General features: G+C 42.3%; 1 long non-coding RNA gene and 1 pseudogene across 1 annotated transcript in view; one reads left to right on the top strand and one right to left on the bottom strand.

Moving 5' to 3' along the window:
• Positions 1 to 23,972, bottom strand: part of Gm41042 — an 82,838-nt gene that overhangs the window by 56,003 nt on the left and 2,863 nt on the right. The window lies entirely within an intron of this gene.
• Positions 10,028 to 11,182, top strand: Gm6114 (predicted gene 6114; annotated as a pseudogene).

Raw genomic sequence — 23,972 nt, 5'->3', positions numbered from 1 at the left:
GGACTCAGGTCAAAATATAGAAAATGTATTCACCAGAATCATACAAATTTTTCCAAATCTATGGAAAGAGATCAATATACAAAAGGCACGTGGAGTACCAAACAGACAAGACTAGAGAAAAAAAAAAAAAACTTCCCATTCTATGTAATAGTCAAAACACTAGATGTGTAGAACAAAGAAAGGATGTTGAAAGCTACAGGGGGAAAAAGACCAAGATAAAGGCATGTCTATTAGAATAACAGCTCATTTTTCATTGGAGATGTTAAAAGCCAAGAAGGGCTTAGACAGATGTTCTCCATGTTCTGAAAGACTACAGATACAAACCCAGGACAATATGCCTAGCAAAACTATCAGTCATAATCAAAAGAGAAGGAAAATATTCTATGGCAAAGGCAACCCAGAACCCAACACATTAATAGTAAGGGACTCTTAGGGTGTAGAAATTGGTGGATCTCTGAGGTTGAGGCCAGCTTCATCTACATAGCAAGTTCTAAGCCAACCAAAGCTATATTGTAAGACCCTGTCATTTTTTTTAAGTGATTTCAGTAGCCCAGATAGGCAGATTATCCAGACCAAAGAATGAACATAAAAATAATGGTTCTAAAGGCATCATAAATCAAATGTTCCTGATAGGAGCATCTATAGAACATTCCCTTCAAACACAGAAGAGTACATATTCCTACCACTGGCCAGTAGATCTCTAAAGTAGATTGCACATTGGAACATAAATAATCTCTCAAAAAAATACAAGAAATCTGAAATAACACTGTCTATGACCACAATGGAATAAAACCAAATATCAACAGCAGTGTGACCCTCAGAAAAACTGCAACTGAACTACATATACTTCCGGACGGTAAATGGATCACTGAAGAAATAAAAGGATTAATATTGGCAAACCCTTAGCCAAATTAACCAAAAGAAATAGAGATGGCCTAAATTGATAAAATGAAAAATGAGCTATGTCAAGATAATCGAATGAAATCTAGAGGATTTTAAGGACACATCTCCAAATCCTTTGTCCCACCAAAATGGAAAATCCAAAAGAAATGGGTGAATTTCTTAATACAGAGTTAAACCAAGAAAGAGTCAAAAATGTAAACCAAGATGGGATCAAAAGTTTAAATGAAGCTGATAGTGACCTGAAAGTTTCATCCCTTGTCACTAGCTTTCTTAGTACTGAAGGGAGCCATTGCCTCTACCGGGGCAGTAAAGCAATCAACACTCTTATCCAATGGTGAAGTTTTCAAGCTACGACAATGGCCAGCCTGAAAAGATACAGCCAGTGGTGCAAAGGTGGCAAAATGTTGTGAGAACTGCAGCGGCATGGATGATAAAAAATGCCCCCCTAGGCTCATCTATTTACTTAGTCCCAGCTGGTGGGACTGTTTGGAGAAGATTAGGAAATGTGGCCTTATTGGAAAAGATGTGCCACTGGGGGTAGGTCTGGAGGTTACAAAAGCCCATGCCATTCCCAGTTATCTTGCTCACTCATTCTATCTATTGATCCATCTATCATATATATTATATATGCCTCAAGCTTGTGGATCAGATTTAAGCTCTCAGCTACTGCTTAGTTCCATGCTTTCCTATTGCCCTGCTCCCTGCCGTGATGGTCATAAACACTAACACTCTGGAACCATGAGCCCCCAGATTAAATGTTTTCTTTTATAAGTAGCCATGGTCATAGTGTTTTTTCATAGCAATAGAAGAATAAATGAGACAGTAACCCACAATTTATTATTGGATTTTAGGCCTTTCCACCAAATGGAGGTCATACCTGATACTATACCCCTCCTTAGAAGTGGGAACAAAACACCCTTGGAAGGAGTTACAGAGACAAAGTTTGGAGCTGAGATGAAAGGATGGACCATGTAGAGACTGCCATATCCAGGGATCCACCCCATAATCAGCATTCAAAAGCTGACACCATTGCATACACTAGCAAGATTTTATCGAAAGGACCCAGATGTAGCTGTCTCTTGTGAGACTATGCCGGGGCCTAGCAAACACAGAAGTGGATGCTCACAGTCACCTAATGGATGGATCACAGGGCTCCCAATGGAGGAGCTAGAGAAAGTACCCAAGGAGCTAAAGGGATCTGCAACCCTATAGGTGGAACAACATTATGAACTAACCAGTACCCCGGAGCTCTTGACTCTAGCTGCATATGTATCAAAAGATGGCCTAGTCGGCCATCACTGGAAAGAGAGGCCCATTGGACACACAAACTTTGTATGCCCCAGTACAGGGGAACGCCAGGGCCAAAAAGGGGGAGTGGGTGGGTAGGGGAGTGGGGGTGGGTGGCTATGGGGGACTTTTGGTATAGCATTGGAAATGTAAATGAGCTAAATACCTAATAAAAAATGGAAAAGAAAGAAAAAGAAAAAGAAAAAGAAAAAAGAAAAAAACAGGGCCAAGAACCCATGACTGAGTAGGCCATGTGCCCTAAAGGAGAACCTACTAATATTACCCTGCTAAATGAATATAATACTGTACCACTTCAATGTACATATCTATACACACAGATCAGTGCATCTCTCAGCCCTTACCAGAGAAGCTTCTTTTTGTAATAGACAGCAGCTAACACAAAGATCCACAACTAGTCAGTGTGAATATAATAACAGCCTGCAGAGTGCTCATGTTTATGGGATATCTACATCATCAAGTCATTCTCTCCCATGGTTGAAGTATCAAGATCATAAGAAAGATTATAAGATTATAAGTGCCAGCGATAGGAGATGATTACAATGAAGAGATTCTTTCTGGACATGGTAGAGAAGTCACATACAAAAGCTGAAAGCAGCCATGACTGAATGCACAAGACCAGTGTAAGATCGAGCCATACAAAACACCAGCATGGAACGCCAGTTAGGAAGGAGGGCACACAGTTCCATCCCTAGCTGAGTTCTAAAGGCAGTTAAACTCTTCTGGGAAGAGAAGGCGTCCCTTTCCTTTAGGGATACAGCCCCTGAGAGGCTACTCATGATCCAGCAGATAGCTCATACACTTAACACACAGCACTGAGTAGACTCAGTGGGTTCATAAAAGAAACACATGAAATTGAGATGGAATAGTGAGAGGAAGAATGAGAGGGGGTGGGGGATGGGTTTGATCAAAATGCACTATATGCATGCATTAAATTCTCAAACAACCAAACAATTATTTAAAATTAAATAAATAACAATAACATTTTTAGAAGAGAAACTTAAGCCTCTCAGGTTTTTTTCTCTGTTCATGCCTCAATTTTTTTCTTCCTCTGCCTCTAATCCTATCCCTCATCCTCCAGGAATAACAGTGGGGAGCAGGGCAGAGAAAAACTAAATGTGTTTTCATGAATATATTCCCCTCATGAATATATTGTTTTATGAATATATTCTTTATAAATGGTGTCTTCTCGCATTATATCCCTAAATGTAAAGAGTTCATGTGAATACATTTTGCTTATGAATGATAATAACAATAAAAAATATATTTCTAACAATTCTCCCCATCTGAATATATATACCTGGATATATTTTTATTACAGTTCTCCTCTCTCTCTCCTCTCTCTCTCTCTCTCTCTCTCTCATTTGCTCTCCCTCTCAATTTCTCCTGTTTCCTGTCCCCCAGACTATTAAGCCTGACTAGAAAACAAGCTGTCAAAAGCCCTCAAAATACTATTAAGAAATCAAAATGAAAACCAAAACTAAATAGTACAGATGACATAAATTAGGTCTAGTGGATTAGGCCTTCAGTGAATTGAGCCACAAAATGACTCTGCTCTTGGGGAACTGGCACTCAACTACTTGACATTTAGTGACTGACCGTCCCAACCGATTGCTTTTCTAACCAGCTCATTTAAAATGGGACTTCCATTACCCTACTCACGACCCCAACACCCCCAAAACTCTCTAAATAAAGGGTTTATTTCTTCCACAGTTTTATCAAAACCAAAAATACCTATATTTGCTCATTACTGTCCAGTATTCCCACTTAGCTTATTAATATGGGGACCGGGTCTCATTGAGTTCTGTTCACTAGACTTATTCAGTCCTACTGCAATCCCTGAGGATAAGCAGACACTAAATAAATACTTGCTGAATAAGAAGTCAAAATATATGAATGAATGAATGAATGAATGACCTTAGGTTCAAAAGGAAGAAAAACTGCTAATCCCTACCTCAGTTCAAACTAACATCATCTCAAATTACATGACCTTTCCACTGAGAAATAAACAGATTAGCAAAAGAAAATGTAATTGGGTATAAAAGGAGGAGAGCTACAAGAAATTAGCGACTGTAAACCAATTTTTAATTAGACTGAACCTGTTTGAGCAGCTCAAATCAGAATGCACTGAAGAAAACTTTACCCCAGATGCTACACCGTTACCCGTTTATACAGCCCTACTTGAGACAGATGGCATTGAGTCAGGATTTTACAGAGACTTTAATGGCTCTTCTGTCAGCCTTTAGGCTATCATTTGCATAGGAAGCAGCTACTGCTGAACTGATGGTGGCGACTGCCTATTACCCACTTGGACATGACCTCATCTTCGTGTCTCCACTTTCCATTCTTACCACGTGCAGTCATAACCTTCTGGGAAATTCTGCAGGCAGAACATAAAATAAGAGCGATACCAGATCATGCCAAGCACTGTGCTAATTATGATTTGACTGACAAGCCTCCTTGCTCGAAATTCATCTCTAATCAGTCTAACACTTCTGAGTGAGTGTGATGTGGCTTCCCTTCCACCCATTTAGTATCTCAAGTCAACGGCAGTTGCATCAGAGCAATTATCTGAGGGGAAGCCATTTTTAAAGACACACATAATTTTATTGTGGCTCTGTATTGATTGTGAATTAGGTTTGTAGGCTCATCCCATCTCTGGAGACACTTACAATTATTACGGGAGAGACAGGAGACATTTCATGATAAAAGAATAACCTCTTCCTCATCTGGAAACAAATCATGCGGTTCTGACAAACATGAGAGCGTTTTATTCACACTCTGACAGTTTACCTGGAGCCAAGAGAGTCGGAATGAGTTCCCCATCTCTCTGCTATCTCCAGTCACTGAGACCCAGCCAAGGGCACACTTCCTCAGGAAAGGGCAGGGGTCAAAAGGGCTGTAGAGTGATGTGTCCATTATTTATCCTGAGAGCATGAGTTCATTAGGCAGAGCAGGAATCTCAGAGTCCTGCTTTCTTCCTCTCCTCTCCGGGGCTTCAGAGATTCCCCAACCCAAAGTTCCAGGAATCAAGTGCCATCATTTTTGCAGCTTCCAAATATGTAATGGCCCAAGCCAAGTCCTTAAGCATTAGTCTCTTCTTTCCTTTGATTCTAAAAGTCTTAGTTAATTGGCTGAGGGAAGAAAGCAGGTGAAACTACAAACATTTAAATAAAAAGTCTCCTTGCCATAGCATTGCTGCTCGGATGATGTCAGAGAATGTTGATGTTTAAGTTTAGTTTTTGTTGAAACAAGGTTCTCCTATATATATATTCCATGTTGGCCTTGAAATCACTATATACCCCAGGCTCAAATCAATCCTCCTGCCCTAGCCTCCTGAGTGCTGGGATTACAAACAAGAGCCACTGTATTCAGTGAAATGCTGTTTTGACAGTATAGTTTAAAAAAAACAGAACTGGAGAGATTGCTTAGTGGTTGCTTTCCTAGATGACCCAGGTTCAATTCCTAGCACACACATACTAGCTCACTTCTGGAACGCCAATTTGAAGTAGCCTAATGCCTTCTTCTGTTCTTTGAAAGCACCAGGTACATATATAGTACAGAAATATATATAACACCTGGTATTGGGTACATTGCTGCTGTAGTTTGGATGTAAAATTTCCCAAAGGGCCCATGTGTTAAAGGCTTGGTATCCAAATCATGGTGCTGTTGGGAGTTGGTGGAACTTCAAGGAGTGGAGCCTTGTTAGAGAAAATCAGGTCACTGGGAGCATGCACTTGAAGGCAAAACACACACACATAAAATAAAAAAATAAATAAAATTTAAAAACATTAAAAGTTGGCTAAGTATGTTTTAAAGAATTATAAAATAAAATAGAATATATTTGTGACTACCTATGATAATGTCTTCTTCCATTGTGCAAGTAGATATATAAATATATCACTAGCTAACACTCATAATACTTAATATTGACCAAGAACTGTAAGGTGCTTTCATATACATTAAGTTACTCAGTCTGCATGATCATTCCATAAGATAGAACTATGTTGTGGATGGCCCTGCGTGTATTTTGGTGTTAATTTCACTTTCCCAGGAGGGGTTGTTTGGAATGAGAAATGAATCACGTACTCAGGTGACTTCTAGCGAACCATCCCACAATGAATAAAGGAGACAATCACTGGATGAGTAAATGGGACTTCCAGGTTGGATATGGGAAGAGAGAGTAGGCAGGAGAGGAATAAGGGCTTTTGGACCGGGATAGGAAGAGGACAAGATGTAGATACTAGTGTCTCCTGGATTTAATGGCAAATTCACCAGGATTTGCCACTGGAGGATTTAGATTTAATATGGCTTACAAGATTAGGACTCTAGCTGTTGCGCCCAGAGATTGAGCTGCCATTGTTTCTGAACTAAGTTTGTGTGGTGTTTTCCTTCATGTGGGGGCTCAATTGGGTTCCAGAGAGAAAGGTACTGTGGCAAAGTGTGGGTTCGCCAGATGTGCACCACAAAAGGCCGTGGGAGTTTTGAAACATGGGGCTGGCGTGGTAAGGACCCGCCAGTAGGAACTTAATGAGCTGGGTGGAGAGATTTCAGAGCTCTGAGTCAGAGTCTCCACGAGATAAGAACAGGCCAGCCATTGCCTGCCAGTTCATGGCCGGCCAGCCCACCATGGCAGAGAGTATCTGGGTTTAACATGAGGTGGTGCTAACTTTTTAAAATATTTTCCACAACAGAACTACTTTTAAACCAGTTTTATAGTTGGAAGAACTGAAACAAAAAACACTTATGCAGTATATCCAAGACTATCCAGCCAGCAAATAGATGCAGGTAATGCAGGTAATCTACACTTAAGTACTGAAGTATCCTGTTTCCTAAATATATTCCTTACACTGGGTTTTATATTTATGAAAAGTTTGGTGAATATAAATTTAAGGGGATTGTGTATAACATATATCCCATGTTAGTTCTAATTTCAAATAGTGGTCACTCTACCAGGCCATATGAGATAATGTTTGACTCAGAAAATGTGGTCCCTAGGTCAAATATTCTAGTGTCACTAACAACACTACCCTTGCCTCCAACCATAAACCAGAGATCTCCTGCCTTGATCATCTGTCCCTGGAACAGCATCACTTCTTACATGGAATAATCTCAAACCACTCCACCAAGATTAATAAAAAAATTTTTGCTTATATTCTGGAGAAGTTATTGCACCATTAGCAATGAAATCTAAAGCTTTTCAGAAATTACTTAGTCTTAGAGGGGGTGGAGTGGCTATAGAATTACATCATAAAACAATCACTGGAAAGTTTATTTTCCTTATCCTGGATTACAAAGAGCTGTGCTGACTACAAGGAGATCACATAATCCTATGAAAACATCCCTAAACTTTTACTCATGATATCTGACCTTCACACGGCCAGAGTTATGTAACTTGGGTAGATCATTTACTAACAACAGCTTACCCTAGCTGAGATTTTATGAGTCTACACTCATGGTTTTTAGTTCCAACAACCACTCTCTGAGGAAGGTACAGACAGGGACTATCAGAGAGACAGACATCACATGAGTCTTCTCTCTGCTTTCCTCATTTCCTTCCTGTCCATAGACTTCTGTCTCTCCCAAAAGGAAAAGCAATCATGTGGGTCAGAAGGCAGATCACTCAATCACGGGTGAAAGGTGAGAGCTGTAAGACTTGGCCCTCCCAGGCCAGGCCTCTGAGACTCCTCTGCTCTGCATCCCACTGTGCATTATCATCATGTACTTGGGTCCCCTGAACTAGCTGTGAGCTCCTGCCCCCAGCTTCTCAGGGACACTGCTCCTAACAGATGAGTCTACCTCCTTCTTCAGAAGATGAAGCTAGAGACACCTCTTAATATACATTAAATAATATATCTATATAATACAGGTGGATATTACATATGTTTTATATTATATATCTATATAATATATTATAGCTATATTTTATATATAATATATGTATATTAGAGAGAGAGATCCCTTAGTTGATTTTCCACCACCCTGCCTACTGGTCAGACCCTAACCAATGACTGAACCTGCATGAATATAAAAGCACAACACCCTCACAGATTAAACCAGTTCAACGATGTCAATCAAATCTGCCCTCCAGCTCCTTACAAGACGAAGCCTGTTGCAGGCAGCTAGAACTACACCTTGGCTTGGCTTTTTCACCTTGCCTACTTTCTCCCTCCACTACTATGCAGGCTTTCCCCATGGGCCTTTCCTTAATAAATCACTTGCAGCTGTCTCTTATCCTCCACATCTACCTCGAGAAACCTGATCTAAACTCTTACCCCCACCACACCCTCTACTGCAGGCCTAAGCTGATTTAAAAAGACTAACCTCACCAAATTTTTTTTCTAAGGTGTTTAGCACATTCCTCATATGCAAGTAGGTTAGGGCAGAGCCGATGCTACACCTATAGTGGCCGTCTTAAATCCAAAGATGGAAAGATAGATGCCTCATGTAAGTCTCTGACTCGTCTTCCATCAGGGACCTTTTCTGTGGAGGTCAGTACTCATTGGTCAGCCATTGACACAGCAGGGCTTTAATATCCCTTGAGTTGCCATTCTCAAACAGCCCTCTCGACTAGAAAACTAGCAGGACAGGTGGGAAACAGATATAGGCATCTCTAGTTACTAAACCCTCTGACTATCATAGACACAACAAAAATTTCACAACTCTGCTTCAGGCTTTCAGACATCAGAGCCCTCCCTTATCACTTAAAAGCCAGAAGATATCTTGGAGCTTTATCTCCCAATACTTAGACAAAGGTATTTATGTTAGCTTTAGGTTACTGTAACATATATCTGGGAGAAATCAATTAATAAAGAGAAAAGGGTTGTCTTGGATCACAGTTTTGGACATTTCAATAATCATTTGGTCTGTCATTTTGGGGCCCAGATAAAGTAGCATGTGACAGTGGGGCATAGATGAAACCCACATGTCAGCATCCGAGAGATGAAGAGAGGGAGAAGAAAGGGTTGTGTCCATCATCTCCTTCAAGTGCATGCTCTCATTGTCCCAATTTCCACTAACTAGGCTCTACTCCTTGAAGTTCCACCAACTCCCAACAGCACCATGATTTAGATACCAAGCCTTTAACACATGGACCCTCTGGGAAATTTTACATCTGAACTACAGCAGCAATACAGGCAAAACCAGGAGTTTTCCCAAGGTCACACCACTGACAGTAAATCTTTCCCCTAAGTCTCAGTCTGTTGACTTCGAGCTAGGATATGTTGAGCACAGAACCAGCTTACAGGCAAAGAAGAGATGAGGACTAGAGAGTTTAGCACTGTCATTTCAAACCAGGCCTCTGGGCATCTCTGGTTCTCACCAGACTTATTGGTGGCAATTGATTGGTTTGAACATCTTGACCCCTCACCCCCACTGGGATAAACAGGATGAAGTGTAAACTGACTTTTACCACATGTCCGGAGGAGACCTAATCGATACAGTGAATTACACTTACACCCAGACCTAAGCATGGTGTCGGCCACACCTGAAGCAACGAGAGCACTGCTGTAGTGAACGGAGTCACTGCACCATGCAAAGACTCATTCTATTGATCATGCTACCATCAATAATGAAAACAATGTTCATAAATGCATGTACATGTAAAACATACCTTTATATTAATCCATGTTACTTATATATGTCTAATTCAATATGTATAGAATTCACACATAAATAATAATTTAGCCAGCAGTAAAATTTAACTATAAGAGATATACATAGTCTTATATTTAAGAAATTGATGACAGGCTCTCTGCTCCTCCCATTTGAGAAACAGCTGCATCTTCTTGTGCAGTGCCAGTGTTATCCCTGAGACAAAGGTGCCTAGTGACCAGGATTTCCCACATATCTGGCAAAGACGATATTGTGCCATCAAGGACCCTTTCATTGATCTCAACTACATGGTTTACATGGTCCAGTATGACTCTACCCATGACAAGGTCAACAGCACAGTCAAGGCTAAGAACAGGAAACTTGTCATCAATAGGAAAGCAATCACCATCTTCCAGGAGCAAGATCCTGCCAACATCAAATGGGATGATACTGCTGCCATGTATGCTGTGGAATATACTGGTGTCTTCACCACCATGGAGAAGGCTGGGACTTACTTGAAGGGTGAGACCAAAGAGGTTATCACCTTTGTCCCTTCTGCCGATGCCCCCATGTTTGTGATGGGTGTGAATCATGAGAAATATGACAACTCACTCAAGATTGTCAGCAATGTATCCTGCACCACTAACTGCTTAGCCCCCCAGCCAAGGTCATCCATGACAACTCTGGCATGGTAGAGGACTCATGACCATACATAGTCCATGTATCACTGCCACCCAGAAGACTGTGGATGGCCCCTCTGGAAAGCGGTGGCTGTGGGTCTGCCCAGAACATCATCCCTATATCTACTGGTACTGGCAAGACTGTGGGCAAGGTTATCCCAGAGCTGAACGGGAAGCTCACTGGCATAGCCTTCCATGTTCCTACCCACAATGTATCCATAGTAGATCTGACATGCCGCCTAAACAAAGCTGCCAGGTATGATGACATCAGAAAGGTGATAAAGCAGACATCTGGGGGCCCACTGAAGGGCATCCTGGGCTACACTGAGGACCAGGTTGTCTCCTGCGACTTCAACAATGACTCCCTTTTTCTACCTTTGATGCTGGGGCTGGCATTGCTCTCAATGACAATTTTGAAAAGCTCATTTTCTGGTATGACAATGAATACTCTATAACAACAGGGTCATGGACCTCATGGCCTACATGGCCTACATGGCCTACATGGCTTACATGGAGTAAGAAGCCCTGGACCACCCACCCTAGCAAGGATGCATGAGAGCAAGAGAGAGGCCCTCAGCTGCTGAGGAGGAGTTCCTGTCCCAACTCAGCCCCTGACACTGAGCAACTCCTCAGACCCCAGAATTACAGGAGGGGCTTAGGGGGCCCTACTTTCTTGAATACCATCAATAAAGTTTATTGCATGCAAAAAGAAAGAAAGAGAAGAAACTGGTTACATAGTAAAATTGTAAGGACTTGCCTCACAGACTTTCATTTCACTTTTACAGGCTTCACTTACCAGCTTTTCCACATGAGCAGCAGAGTGACTGTGGTAGTGTGACTGAGAAATGGCCGCAGTGGGCTCCTGTATTTGAACACATGACTTCCCACTGTCTGGGAAGTTCATGGAACCTTTAAGAGGTAGAGCCTGAAGCTCACTGAAGACAGGCTTCACCATGCTCTCCTGCCTGCTGCCATGCTTCCTCCACCATGACAGACTCCATCCTCTGGGCCGGAGGAAAAATGAATCTCCTCTTCCCCTAAGTTGGTTGTTTTGTCAGGGGATCTTATCACAGCAACAGAAAAGTAACTGCTAACACAGTATAATTGAATGAACGAAAAATTAAATTGGGAAAACCATCCATTCGCTTTTTGTTTCAAACAAAAGACCACCACTCCTGGTTTATTCATCCACAAACTGAGGACCCAGCAGTTCCTTGAGAAGATCAGTTTGGAAGCTGGGCACTAAAGCCTCCTCAAACCAGTAAACTGCACTTAGAGTTAAGAGAATTGACTCAGAGGATCGATCAGATCGTGCACTCTTGTGACAGACAGCCGAACCCCACCTGTATGGTCATCAAAGCCTGGAAATGCTGAAACCAGCTTTAGAGATAAATCCCCGAGACACTAAAGACCCTGGACGGACGTATTTAGATTGAAAATCTAGAGCTCAGCTCTAGTTCTCCTCTGTAGACAACTAGTAAAATTTCTAAACAGAAATTTATACAGCACATACATAAGCAGGGTGGGTTATGACTTTCAACTGGTTTCAGATTTTATGAGTATTTTATGTAATGTACATCAAAGGAGATCTAAGTATCTCAGAATGATAGTGAAAGATTTGGGGAGTTGGACCATTTGCTCTATCCCTTTATTTAAATGTCAGACAATATGATGCATGGGAAACTAGGAAGGGTAAAAATACTCCAAAAACTCAAGGAAAAGGTAAATAGAAAGTAACCCAGACAGTCAAGGCCAAGAAAAATTGATTCAGCTAATTTCCATAGGCCATGGCCCCCTCAGGACAAGCGCCTCACCACACACTGAGGATAAACAAATGACTAAAGCCCACCCCTTTTCTGAAGTGGAATGCAATAACCATGAAGCAGACATTAGGAGAAAGAAAGAGTAAAAGTGTGACTAAGGGACCCTAGGGAGGTCAGGTGGGCATGGTGGGAGGCTAAGAAAGATTATCTGTTCCTCTTGAACAAAAGACTCTCATCTGAACCAGCTGAGAAAGCCACAGCTCTCTCTCTGTGCCTGCCCTGGGTAATTAACTGTTATCCATCCCCAGTAATAGCAGGGAGAGTAAAAGTAAGCTCTATAAGGTTACCATGTGTCTACCACAGGCATTGTATTAATTACTTCCGATTGCTATAAACAAAATACCTGGCATGCCCAAGAGCAGGAAGGCAGTGGCTCACAGTTTCAGAGAGTTCAGCCCACAGCCCTTGGCTCAACTGATTCTGGACCTACAGTGAGGCAAAAGGAAATGTGTGGAGGAGGCCACTCACCTCAGGGCAGAATGAGATGTGAGGCGAAGCCAGGGCAACCAGAGGACACACTCACTATGGCATATTTCCTCCAGATAGGCTGTAACTTTAATTTTTTTCAAATCTTATTTTAAATGATGGTTTTTAAATGCTTTAACCTTCCTTGTAGCCCACCACTCACCAGAGGTAAGGAAAAAGAAAGGACACTGGAAAGTGGACCTGTTTAGAAAGGTTTTTTAGAGCAACTCCCATCTGTGTTATCTGGAAATCGGCAGTTCAGTTCACAGGTTAGCAGCAGCAGCAGCTTGATCCACTTGCAAACACCTCGTGGATACTCCAACAGTCCAGTTTGGCAGAATCCAGTTAGCAACAGCAGTGACAGGACCTAGCAGACACAGCCAGGCTTCAGCCTCAGCTCAAGTCAGCAGGAAGGACAGCAGGAACACCAGAAGTTATAGGCTGTGCCTCTCTCAGGGGATCAAAGATCAGCGAAGACAATAGACCCACAAGCGTTGCACAGCTAGCTGTACCAGCAAGTCTAGCTCTGCCTCATCAGTCCGTGGAGTCCTAGTAATACCCTTCAGATGTCACATGTCCTCCCCATGTCTTGCCTGAGCATGTGCATCCAATCAGCCAAGTCATTGGAAGCAACAACAAACTGCAGCATACCAACAGAAGTTTTTTTGGTGTTTCTCTCTATGGCATCCCGACAAATGCAGCTCAACTACGCAATGTAAGGCAGACCAACATGTGTGTCCTTAGCAAAGATTCCATCGCCTGTCCTTTCACGTGCTTGCTTTAGCAGAACATCCTCTCTCCTGTGTCTGCTACAGTGAAACGTTCTTTTACCAGTCTACCTTAGCCTTTCACACCTGTATCCACTTTAACAAAATGTTCCTTCAGGTGTTTGCCCCAGTAAAACACCATCTGAGTGTTTATAAAAAGAGAAAGAGAAAGAGGGTATGTTCTACGGGGATGTGGTGAGATATGGGGGACCATCCCATAATCAGCCTCCAAACGCTGACACCATTGCAAACACTAGCAAGATTTTGCTGAAAGGACCCTGATATAGCTGTCTCTTGTGAGACTATGCTGGGGCCTAGCAACACAGAAGTGGATGCTCACAGTCAGCTATTGGATGGATCACAGGGCCCCCAATGGAGGAGCTAGAGAAAGTACCCAAGGAGCTAAAGGGGTCTGCAACCCTATAAGTGGAACAACAATATGAACTAACCAGTACCCCCTGGAGCTCGTGTCTCTAGCTGCATATGTAGCAGAAGATGGCCTAGTAGGCCATCAGTGGAAAGAGAAGCCCATTGGTCGTGCAAACTTTGTATGCCTCAGTACAGGGGAACGCCAGGGCCAAGAAGTGGGAGTGGGGGGGGAGGGGAGTTGGGGGGGTGGGGGGGAGGGTATGGGGGACTTTTGGGATAGCACTGGAAATGTAAATGAAGAAAATACCTAATAAAAAAAAGAAAAAAGATACAATGTTTTCACCCTATTCCATCTCCTAGAGAGCAAGGAAGAGAATATAATATGCCATTCTCTCTGATTTATGGTCCAAGAATAGGCTGAGAAGGTTGGTCATAAACCACGAAACAAGACTTAAGCACCTCCAGATCCAGCTTCCTAGATGCTCCATAGTGGGATACCTTTGGGGACAGTGACCTGATCTGGAACTGAAGAAGCTCTCTGGGCTTGTCAAGATCAGGATATACCCTATTACCTATTCTAAGGTACACGATGATATATAAAATAGTATGGATTTTTTTTTCAGGTTGTGTCTTGTGCTAGGAGACTCTATTTTATAGGAGGCTCTCTACTCCATTTTGAGAGAGAAGGATTACGAGGCTCCTAAATGGACCCACAAACCACCATCTGTTACAGAGCACTCATCTAGCACAGACTGACAAGCTGACACTCCAGGGAGCCACCCTATTCATTTATTGGGATAACTTGAAACTATAGACACGCATGGGTGTGTTGAAATCATATCAGGGACGGCAGGCCCAAGAATTTGTCAGATACACCAGACTGAGAAAAGGGAACAACACCCTCATGTGGACCCATAAGGTACTGCACACTACAACGGCACAGCCCTACACCAACCCACCATCTCATACCTAATGTTCAGATCAAGGACTAAAAAAGGACTCACTGGTTATCCCTTGGGCTTCAGCTCAGCTCAGCTCCCCACTGTTGACGAGGCCGCCTTGGCTTCTCACCGACCCACATCTTCACCCGTGTAGACCTGGACCACAACCTGCCGTTTCCTGAACCTGATTTGGCCTTTCACCATACAGCTGATCTGCAGTTTCACCCTCATCCGCTGACTCCTGCATCCCCAGCTGCAACTTCCTCCCAGCGCTGGCCGTATCCCTGCAGACTCTCGGCCCACATATGTGCACACATAGCTATATCTATGTGTGTCATGAGAGTCCATATTGGAGACTAAAATTGGAATAAAGCCTCCGTCAGATTATCGAAGTAGGCTGGATTACACGACAAATTGTTGACATTGAAACCACTGAGCCTTGTGAATGCACTGTTATTCAATACATTCTGGCATCGTAGAGACACACAGATGTGTTTGTCTCAGGCACTCACAACAGGGCTTACAAGCCTCTTTTGAATTAGCTAGATCTATTAAGGTTCGCCATGGTTGTCAGTGTTTGATCTAATTTTTATGAAATGAGTCCTTCAATTCTTTCTGAGAACACATACAGTCCACGAAGCTGGGGAAAAACTCAGAGAGATGTTCATTTTCTCATGTCCACCTCTCACGCAGGTCCTCAGGCGTCATGGCACTTGAGGAAGAAGGCAGTCGATAAAGCTAACTGACCAAGAGGGAAAATCATGCCAGCTATAATAAGCATCACTGAGATAAATGGTAAAGGTTGGAGGGAAAGGAAAGATAATGGGATGGGGAGACACCCACCTAAACAGAGTATCTAGGAAGGCTTCTCTGAGAAGGGCACATGATTATCAGCACAAATCAACATCCTTCTTTAAATCAAAGATCAGTCATCAGGCTAAAATTATGCCTGATCCTCCTGCCTTCCTGGAGAATTCTTTTCCCCGAGTAATCTTTACAGAGTAAAGAATCTGTCTATACACACGTGGTCTCTACAGGCCTGCCAAACTGATTCAACAGACAAGTCCTGTCATGTACCAATTCCCTTCAGACAAAGGCTGGTCTCCCTGTGACAGCAGCAACATGAATATCGCTACCACAGCTATCGCAGCAGAAGTGTGCCTTCTCAGCAGCTGTCTCTGAGAAGGGATAGAGAAACCAGGGAGGTGTTTGGGCATCCTAAAGCAGGGTAAATACAAGTGAGTTTACAGAAATCTGAGGTAGAATGGATGGCGGTTTAGAAATTGCTTCCATGTGGTGCTGTGAATAAGACAAGTCAGATAGCACAATAATTCTGTTTGGAAGGGAGAAAGATCGGAAGAACCTCAGAAGTCACAAATGGGCAGTGGGGCAGCCGCAGACTGCAGAGGAACAGGCAGCAGAGCTTACAATTCTCAGGTGGGTGCAGGGGAACTAACACCTCTCCCAGAGGCAAGGAAGCTGGATAGTCTGGATGGGAAGACAAGCAGTCACCCCACAGGAGAGACCCACAGTCCCCCTAAACCTCATGGAGTTTTCAGCAAGACACAGACTCCTCCAGTGTGGTAAGCCAACAGTAGAGAGAAGGTTCACTTTGTCACACCCTATCTAAGGGCTGTGCCTGGGTGCCACTTTGAGAGAGAATCAATTTTTTTAAGACTGATCCACACTGGAACTGGGGCTAGAAGAGAACCAGTAATAAGGAAGAAGCAGAGGTCAAAGGTCCTGACCTGTCAGAGCCCCTATGGTGAGAAAAAGCCATGCAAATGTGTATAGGAATGCGTGTGCGCACACACAGAGCACATACATGCAAACAAGAAAGTACAGTCCATAGGCTACTGACTTAGTTAGGGTTATTATTGCTTGACCAAAACAACTCCGGGAGAAAGGAGTTTATTTGATTCACAGGGCAGGAGAACCTGGAGGCAGGAGCTGACATAAATGGGTGTGGCTCAAGGGGTCCTGATCCAGCCTTCTTACTCTACCTAAGAATAAGTACTCTACCTAAGATGGTGGCCCAGCCAATGAGAGGACAGATCCCACTGAGCTATACATTGGGTCAGGAGTGAATATTTAACCCCAAACCCTATCAGCAAGAGACTCATGGAGATCTGGCTAGAGAGATCATAAAAGAGGCTTGTTGGCAGACAAATCCACAGAAACAGAAAACAGATTAGTGTTTGCCTAGCATGGAGGTGTTGGGGAAAACAAGGAGTACTAATTGGTATGAGGTTTCCTTTAGGGCTCTGAGAATGTTCTAAAGTTCATTGTAGTGATGGCTGCACAGGGCTGTGAATACATTAAAACCACTTAATTGTATGCTTTTACTGGGGGACTCGGATGGTATGCAACTTATATCTCAGTAAAGCTGGTGTTTTTTTTTTTTGGTTTTGGTTTTTTTTAAATGCTTGCTCTCTCCTTCTCTGGGAGAACAAGGGGGAAGGAACACGTGACCTTAGACCTGCCCACAGCTCCCTTCACTTTCAAAGAACCTACCTAAAAATGAAGCCAAGCAGGCTAGAGCTCTGAGATCCAAGGAGAACCAGAGACTGAACCTGAGCCACTCAGCCACTCCCATCCCTGAATGTCTAAATTGCATAATCCTATCCTCCCCCCTGTTTACCCTCCCCCAAAAGTCTTCTTTGTTTAAACTACTTTAAACTAGTTTAAACTAAGTTTCTGTCTAACTCCGTATTCTGCTAGAAAGCATTCCTAAAGCCTATTCAAACTTGTTCTGCCACCAGTTGTGAGTGAGGGTGCCCACCTACCTCCCTGAACCCTCAATGCCACCAACTTTTTACTTTACACATTAATTTGTTCAGAGATAGGTCCAAAAATTGCAGGTTTTAGATTCCTGTGGAGGGTAAACATTAGTATTAACTCATCTTTGTCCTTCTTTAAATCATCTATTTTTATAGGAACTGTTTATAGAATGATGTTAATAAGCCTTTTGTCTATGCATATTTTTTCAGCTTATCACTTGCCTCTTCATAATGATTTTGGATACACAGAAATACTGTGCATAAAGACTGACCAAGTATTTCTTTGTAGCTCTCCATCCTGAGATGAGACAAATTCTCATTTCTATTCACACAGATGCCTGTAGCTTCGTTGTGTGACTGGGGCCTCCATCACCTGATATTTTAGACTACAGTAAGGGCTTAAGTATGTATTTTTACCAGAAATAGTTCAATAATTGTTCCCAGTATTCATTATCTGTTTCTTTTCTGATCTTCCTTATGATAGCTATCAGATATTAAGTTCATTAACATACGGCACCTCCTTGACTGTAAGTATTGAACTAAGTACCAGTCTTGAGAAATCACTGCTGAATTACCCTCTAGATCTCTGATCACCATTAATCTTGATCATCAGCTTCCTGGGATTTAGAAAACTAAGTCACCTAGGAAACTATCCTCTGGGCGTATCTATGAGGGTGTTTCCAGGAAAGCACAACTGGATAAAGGTCACCCTGAATGAAGATAGCATCATTCCATAGGCTGGTGTCCCAGATTGAATAACAAGGACAAAGTGAGTAGAGTCCTAGTAGTCATAAGGAGCTTAGATGTCCCAGCTGCTCACTCCTGTGACATGAAGCAGCCAACTGTCAAGACTTCACCCATGACAAATTGTGTACCCTCAAACCATGAGCAAAATATAAACCCTTCCTCCCTCAACTTGTTTCTTATCAGGTATATAGTCACAGCAACAGAGAAATAGCTAAGCAACTTCACAATATAGTACTTAGTTGTTTATTATGGTAAGATATATAGAAGATAAGAAACATTACCGTTCAACTACCTTAAAGTGCATGGTTCAGTAGCACTCGGTCTAATTATATCACTGTCCAAGCATCACAGCAGCCGGCTCCAGTCTTCAACCTGCCAACCGAACTGGATCCAGAGAACAACAGCTCACACTCCCCCCCACCCCAAAGCTACTAACCACCACCCTTCTTCCCTCTGTACTCTTCCTGTGTGAGGAATCGGTGACCCTTCACTCCTGTTGTGTGTTGTGTTGCACTATGTAGTATTGTGTAGTCTAGTGTTGTTCTCTTGTTTTGTTTTCTCACCTCTTCTTTAAGTTTTTGACTCATTCTCCCAACAGGGTTGGACCTAGGACTTCCTCCATGCTAAACATACTCTGTCACGGAACTATGTCTAGACACTGTCATGGAACTATATTCCCAGCCTTAAAAAAAAAAAATGTTTAACTTTTTTTTTCTGCTTAGTTCCCCTCCTCCCCGACCCGTCCCTCTCAACCACCACTCATTCATGTATTACATCCTGACCACAGTTTCCTCTCCCTCCTACCTTCCCTACCCCTCCCCACCCCTACTCTCCCCCAGATCCATTCCTCCTTCTTTTCCTTCAGAAAAGGGCCTGCCTCTCAGGGATATCAACCAAACATGGCATAAGTCTCCATAAGAGAAGTACTTCCCCTCATCTTAAGGTTATCTGAGGCCCAGTTGGAGGAAAGGGTCCTAAAAGCAGGCAAAAAAGTCAGAGATAGCACCCTACTCCCACTGTTAGGAGTCCCACAAGAACACCACACTACACAACCACAGTACATGAAGAGGATCTAAGTCAGACCCATGCATGCTCCCTGATGGTCGCGGAGCCCTATGAGGCCTGGTTAGTTGGTTCTGTGGTCCGTTTCCTTGTGGTGCTCTTCTGCTCTTCCACGGGGTTCCCCAAGCTCTGCCTAGCGTTTGGCTGTGGGTCTCTGCACCTGTTCCCATCAGCTGCCCCAGACATGTTTTGAAAATTTATTCTTAAACAGTATCAATACACTGCCCAGAATGGCTTCACACACACACTCCCTAGGCCAGATGGACCCTAAAACCTATGATCCTCCTGTTTCATCTTCTAGACTACCTGGGTTGACAGGTGTGCTCACCACATCTGGCTTTAAAGAGGAATAATATTCATTGTATGCATATACCACATGTTGTTTATTCATCCTCTGTGTACAATTAGTATATGTGCCCAGTGGTGGAAGTGTTGGACTGAAGAATAATTCTAGGCTTATTTTTTTTTAAACAGGAGGAAGAAAGTACCTGCCATGATGAAAGGGCAATGTTTCATTTATAGTGTAAGTTTAGGATGAAGAATGTAAGTGGTGGGAAAATCCAATTTTTTCTTTATTTTATTAGATATTTTCTTTATTTACATTTCAAAGCTATCCTGAAAGTTCCCTATACCCTCCCCCGGCCCTGCTCCCCTACCCACCCACTCCCCCTTCTTGGCCCTGGTGTTCCCCTGTACTGGGACATTTAAAGATTACAAGACCTAGGGGCCTCTCTTCCCAGTGATGGCCGATTAGGCCATCTTCTGATACATATGCAGCTAGAGACATGAGCTCTGGGTACTGGTTAGTTCATATTGTTGTTCCACCTTCAGCTCCTTGGGTACTTTCTCTAGCTCCTCCATTGGGAGCCCTGTGTTCCATCCTATAGATGACTGTGAGCATCCACTTCTGTATATGTAAGGCACTGGCATAGCTTCATACAAGACAGCTATACCAGGGTCCCTTCAGCAAAACCTTGCTGGCATATGCAATAGTGTCTGGGTTTGGTGGCTGATTATGGGGTAATCTCTGGATAGTCCATCCTTTCGTCTTAGCTCCAAACTTTGTCTCTGTAACTCCTTTCATGGGTATTTTGTTCCCAGTTCTAAGGAGGAATGAAGTATCCACACGTTGGTCTTCCTTCTTCTTTTTTTGTAGAAACCTGGTTTTTTGAGGAGCTGCCATGAGATCTGCATTAGAGCTGTGTACCATGTGACATTCTCACCCACAGAGCCTAAGAGTTCAGCTCCTCCACATTCTCACCCACACTTGCTTTCTGAGTTTTTCATATAGTGTCAATACTAACGACTGTTGATGATGTAAAGCCCTGCAGTGCATAATTGGACAAGGGTTTGGTCACTGTGACCCTTGGTCAAAGATTTGGGGAAGGCAGTCTCCATTTTTATCCCAAAACTATTTTGTAAGTTCATAAAATAGCTTAGGCAAGCAATGGGCTTCTATTAGTTTATTTTGAAGACAATTAACAAAATTAATGTCTTACGGATATTTGCTATAAAACGTGGGGTATTTTCTCGATTTCCTTAGTATGGCTTTGTGGGTTTCTCATATTGGGCAAGAACTAAGACGCTGAGATGATTCTCAGCTATTTCACATTTTTGTATAATTGCGAATAGAATAATCAGTCTCATTTCAGAAAACAATTTCGGAAGAAGTCCCATAATCAACAATAACACTCATTTGGAAACACCTATTTTAAGATCTGTGATAAAGGTCAATGGTGCCTGCCTTCTACATGGAAATCTACTGCACTGGGGAAAGAAAACACTGGCTGAAACTTCATATTGGATTGCCTCTGTTAAAAACTTGGAGCACTTAAATCGCTCCCAAAGAGGCAAGTGAAAAGTGGGGGTGATTTAATGTTTAATCAATGTTTGTTATAGCTATCATTAATTTTAGGACAAAATTCATGATGCATAAGTTTTCTAATTTCCAACATATGCCTTACAGTGGCCTTCCCTTGCGGACTTATATCAATTTTATTACTTTATTAATTTACCATCTAAATTATTACTGAAGTCCAACCTGTATCTTTCATGTATAATATATACCTTGGTGATTTATTTATCCCTTCACTTTTAAAAAAAAATCTTAAATTTTAACATAATTCCTAAAAGGAAAGATGAAGCACTTCCTAACCGTGTAAGACATTCAGCTTAGTACGGGGCTTTTGCCCATTGCATATAAGGCGTCTATTGATAAAGAAAAAAATATCCCCTTGTCAAGTGAAATAAATGTCAGCTTTGTTCTAGGTGCTGAGTGGGGAGTAGGTACATAATAGTGTACCCCAAAAGATATATAGATAGATAGATTATATGTAAGATATATATAAGGATATAAATATCATATGTATAATATCATATATAAGATATATTATAAACATATATATCATATATAACACACACATATACATATATATGTATGTATGTGTATATATATATATATATATATATATATTGCTGAATATGCTTAGAATTAGGAAATGTATGACCATGTCTATGATTTCTTCCACAAATGCCCTAAGAATGTGAAGGAAAAAAAGAAAAAACAAACAAGCAAAAAACAGGAGTAGTAACACTGTCCTCCCTGATATGTTTTTCCTCTGAACAACAAAATAAAATAAAAGGAGCTCACAAAGTGTCTACAAAGCCACGGGTGCAATCACTTGTGATCTGAGAACTCCAGAGGTAGAGACTAGAGGTTCAAGAGTTCAAGACCAGACTCAGCTACATTCATGGGTTTGAGGCCAGCTTGGGCTATAGGATATCCTATCTCAAACACAATAACCAGGGCTGGGGCACGGCCCACTGAGTAAGAGCACAAGCATGAAGAGCTGAGTTTTGATCTAGCACTCATGTATAAAGCTGATTATATCACACATGCCTGAAACCTTGGGGTTGTAGGGGCAGAGGGAAGGAGACATGAGGATCTCTGGGACATGCTGGCCTCCTGCCTGGATAAAAAAGATGAGCTCCATGTTTAGTGAGAGATGCTAACTCTAGGGAATAAAGCGCGCGCGCACACACACACACACACACACACACACACACATACACACACACACACACACACATCAATAAGAAGATAAAGGGAAGAAGTAGGGGTAAAAATGGAGGGAGAAGTGGGTCTACAGCACCTGGGGCCCTGGTGAGGATATATACTCCCACCCTGTTGCCTTCACTGCCCCCCACCACTGTCACTTAAGGGGTCATGAAAAAAACCCTTGAATTACAGATCCTGTGTTTTTTAAGATTTATACTATGGCCACAAAAGAATACCAAAAGCTATTTTTGAATCATTGTAAACAAAGGAGGAAAGAAAGCCCATCCGTGTACACAGTAGAGCTCAGTCAGGTCACTATAAACCTTACCTGCTTCCCCACCACCACCGGGATCACTTGCCACCCCTTCACTTACGCACACAAGCAGGTCAGAAATGATAACTACATCCCTCGGAAGTGATTTAAATACTAAAGTGGTTCACAGCAGTAAAACTCTATGTGCTAGGATTAAAAGGATAATTTCTAACTCAAGACAGTTCAGTGGAATAAACCAGGGAGGAAAATATCCGAAAAGTACATACACATCTTCTTACTCTCAAACAAGTCCAGGTCACAGAAAAATCTCGTATTTGCTAAATTACATTTCCGTGTTCTGTTCTTATAGCCTAAATCCAATCAAAGAGTGGTATCATAAGATGATCGGCGCAGTATCCAACTTAATTTACCTAAAAGCATAAATCAAATGGTAAAAGGGAATCTTAGCTTGGGAAAGGAGAGCAAGGGAGAGATGGTTTTTAAAAATAAATAAAAGAGGTTGGGTGTGGTAGCGCATATGTTTAACCCCAGCACGCTGGAGACAGAGGCAGATGGATCTCTATGAGTTCCAGAATAGCCAGGGCTACATCATAAGACCCTGCCTCCAAAAGTACGTAAATAAAATAAGTAAAGGATATATGTAGCCTTGGTGCTTAGGCTTACCCATAACCTACAACTATGTTTAAAATTCAAGAGTCTTCTTTTTTTATACACATGTGTATTACATTTTTATGTGTGCAGGTACACATGCATCCAGATGCACATGAAGGGGTGTGTGTGTGTGTGTGTGTGTGTGTGTGTGTGTGTGTGTGTATGTGTGTGCCCTAGACAACAATCTGGGTGTCAACTTCAAATATGCCACCAATGTCCTTTGAAACAGTGTCTCTTATTGGCCTGGAACTCACCAATTAGGTTGGAAAAGCTGGCCAGTGAGCTCCAAGGATTCTTTTGTCTCTGTTCTCACCATTTAGATTAGACACCTTGGGTACCTCACCATATTGAGGGTTTTGTGTAGGTTCTAAAGATTAAACTTGGGTCCTTATACAGGAAGGCAAGTGCTTTACCTACTGAGCTACACACCTCACTCCCACCCCTCAACCTGAGACCAGCCTGCCTCTGCCTTTAACTAGGATTAAAGGCCTGTGCTATCACCCTGGCCTCAACGTTTTTCTTAATAAACATTTCATACAATCAATGCCTGTGTC

Source organism: Mus musculus, chromosome 13 (assembly GCF_000001635.26).
Source record: "Mus musculus strain C57BL/6J chromosome 13, GRCm38.p6 C57BL/6J".
NCBI classification, from domain to species: Eukaryota; Metazoa; Chordata; class Mammalia; order Rodentia; family Muridae; genus Mus; species Mus musculus.
This window is presented reverse-complemented; position numbering and strand designations above follow the sequence as displayed.